Raw genomic sequence first — 3,075 nt, forward strand, 5'->3', positions numbered from 1 at the left:
TTCTACAACACTCATTTGGCAGTACCGTTAGAACCACTTTCGATTTTAGTGTTTACACATCCCATTCAATCAGGTTTTTCTGTTTAAAGAATTATTAACTGCAGCTCATTGTCTATGACTCTATAGCGCAGTCATCACTAAAGCATCAACTTGATTGGGTGCTCGTGGTATTTCAATGCTAGTATTTGTTAAAAAATTATTAATATTATCAGTGATTTCATGAGTCAGTTAAGCGGTAATCGGATTTGAGATGGTGTTCTGTAGCTGCAAATGTGGTAAAGTCGAGAGTATAGGCCATAGAAGTTGCTTAAAGACATCTACAGAATTGTCATTTTCATTTGTCATTTTCATTGATTCACTAATAAACATTTTCAGCTCTAAAATTTTAGACACTATGCAAAGCAACCATCTTTGTCAAGTAGATACGTTTTTATTACTGTCTGTTAAATATAAAGAATTAGTCAAACAATTAATTTAATTTTATAGATCAAGACATAGAAGTAGAATCATTTCCATCATTATTTCTTTAGAATATTAATAATTTAACACATGTTAATATTTCACTCAAGCTCTCAGTTCACTTGCATTTTTCACCGCAGTCTCTTCGATTCGATGCCACTGTACACGATTTAACATTCGCCCGTTGGCAGCTTGTTTATTTTTGTCCTCTGCATGCTGAGGAATTATTTTGTACACATTTATTTTTCTTATTTTTCCAAGTTGTTGTTCAGCACTCATTTGCTGCCTGTTGTTGTTGCCATCTGCCTGTCGGCCAGAGAACTATGCGCGATTGCCCTGATTAGAGGTGTTGATAAGCCAAGTCGTCCTATTTCAAGCAGCCCATTAAAATTATGCATCCATCTATCCGTCTGCGTCTTTGCGGTGCGTTTTGCATTAGCCGTGATTATCGCTGTGGTGCAGTGGCACAGTGGCTCATTGGCGCAGCCAGGCAACCAGAACCGACACGATTTCCAGCGTGTTCGAGCAGTTGCTCCACCAGCTGCCGCGGGCCGACGCCACTAACAACAATTCGTAGATTTGTACATTTATTTGTGTGTACAACAACTTGAAGCGCCGTCATGTGCAGCATGTGCGGCATTGTTTCGCTAAAAAGCAGAGAGCCCCAACAATGGCAGCAGCGACTGCTACAGCTGCTGCGTCATGCACTTGAAATACCAGTCAAGAGCAGCGGCAGCAACAGCACAGTCGCCCCAAAATATGCTGTTGGAAAATGGTTTTTGAGGCCAATGTTTTTTATTTTTTGCGTTTTTTTTTTTTTCAGTGCTGTAAAGAGAACAATACGAATGCAAATACAACAACAAGAGAACGAAAACAATTACGATGTTTGCAAATGTAATTACACACATGTTTACCAAGAGTTGAGGCACCTTGGTGGGCGGGCTCTTCTCTACGGTTGGCACAAGTTAGCTCCAAGCCTTTCACTTTAAGCTGGATAGCTTTCATTTGAGATACAGTGAGTTTAGGCGCCCAAAAGAGCTTTGTTAATCAAGTCGACGATAGTTATTACAGAACGATCGTCAGTAGGGAGGGAGAGGAAGAGAGATAGAGAGTGAGAGAGAAAGTGAGGAATAGAGAGAGACGGTAAAAGTAGGAAGAATATTTATTATATTATATGAATACAGATATGATTACAGATAACAATTCTCTTGAAAATCGTTAATTTTTTCATAAGCAAATGAATTACTTAAAAAACTAATAAATAAATTTTTAGATAAATACAAATCAACATTTGTTTGTGATAATCATATATTTTTATTACTTTTAATACTTATATTTGTTAATATCATTATTTAAGACTATCAAAATTCTCATTCTCTCTCACAGCCAATGCCAATTGCTTGCGCTGTGTGTTAGTATAAGAGCGAGAGCGCGAACGCCCCTGGGACCGCCCCCTGGAATGCCCACGGGAACGGCCGCGAGAGCTAGAGCGATCGCGTTTGCGATCTTGTCTAGCTGCAGAGCTTTTTCTAGTGACTGCAAGCTCTTGCAAGGAACCGTCTGAGTCGGGATAATCGTGACAACGGCACAAGTAACGTCTCCTCTTTGAGCGCTGCTCAACCAAGAGTTGGCTCTTCTCCAACTCTTTCAAGGCATCCACAAGCAAAGACTTCGCTTTATTCGCTTGTAGAACTAAGCGAGTAATCAACTCTTTATTGTCCCCAGTCGACATGATAATTTTTTTTTTTTTTTAACTTTTGGCACTTACACTTTAATGGGGCACCGACCTTCCCGATGCTCGCACTTGCAGCTCTCGTTATCAACTGATAAGAAGTAAAATGCCTCCACAGCTTTTATAGAAACTCGAGTGGCGTTTGGTAAACGTTTACAAACGTTCGATAAGCTTCGAAACGTTTTTGCGCTGCCGCCAAACGTACGGTAAACGTTTACCCAAACGCTGAGTCATAGCGAACCGTTAAATTATAAATACAATGTTTCAAAAATCAAGCCAAATGCCATGACAATAACAAAAAAATAAAATAGGAATTGCAAAGCTGAATTTTTGATCGAATTCGCAGTAGAAAATCAAAGTGCGTTCTCAACTAGCCAAATTAAAGTTGAGCACTGGAGTAATCAATCATCGAATACCCTGTAAGTTGAAAGCACTAAATAAATATTTTCATAAGGGGATTATTTAATTTTTATTTATTTAATTATAACTATTCTCATGTGAAACATTATAAAGTCGTTTAGTACGTTAATCGGTATTTGCTGAGGCAAGCAAATGTACTTGGCAAAATAATTATAAGCAAATAGGAGAACATCAATAGATTGTTTATCTTGAATTAAGCATTGTACTTATTATAGTTCAAAGAAATAATAATCATTTCTTATACTGATGCGCGTTGAGGAATCAACTATAAAGTGATTTAGCTCTGATAGTTCATTAGAATTTTAGCCAGATGCATTCAAATCTGCGAACTAATATACCCATGATAATACATCTGATATGGGGTGTGCGAGGCATCGCGACTATCGCGCACACAAATAGAATAAGAATGAATCGCAGCAGGGCAACGCGGGAGAATTCGCTCGAAGTAAGTTTTGCCATGAAAT

At 38.4% G+C, this 3,075-nt stretch overlaps 1 long non-coding RNA gene across 1 annotated transcript; it reads right to left on the reverse strand.

Moving 5' to 3' along the window:
* Nucleotides 1–349: 349 nt before the first annotated feature.
* Nucleotides 350–2,275, reverse strand: LOC149269455 (uncharacterized). Its single transcript, XR_016269699.1, has 3 exons — nt 2,228–2,275; nt 1,374–1,497; nt 350–1,284 (listed from the first exon to the last, which is right to left on the reverse strand). It is a non-coding gene; the product is annotated as an uncharacterized LOC149269455 (long non-coding RNA).
* Between the last annotated feature and the right edge of the window lie 800 nt (nt 2,276–3,075).

This window comes from Drosophila arizonae, chromosome 4 (genome assembly GCF_054131065.1).
Source record: "Drosophila arizonae isolate 15081-1271.41 chromosome 4, UAZ_ARI_1.0, whole genome shotgun sequence".
Lineage (NCBI taxonomy): Eukaryota > Metazoa > Arthropoda > Insecta > Diptera > Drosophilidae > Drosophila > Drosophila arizonae.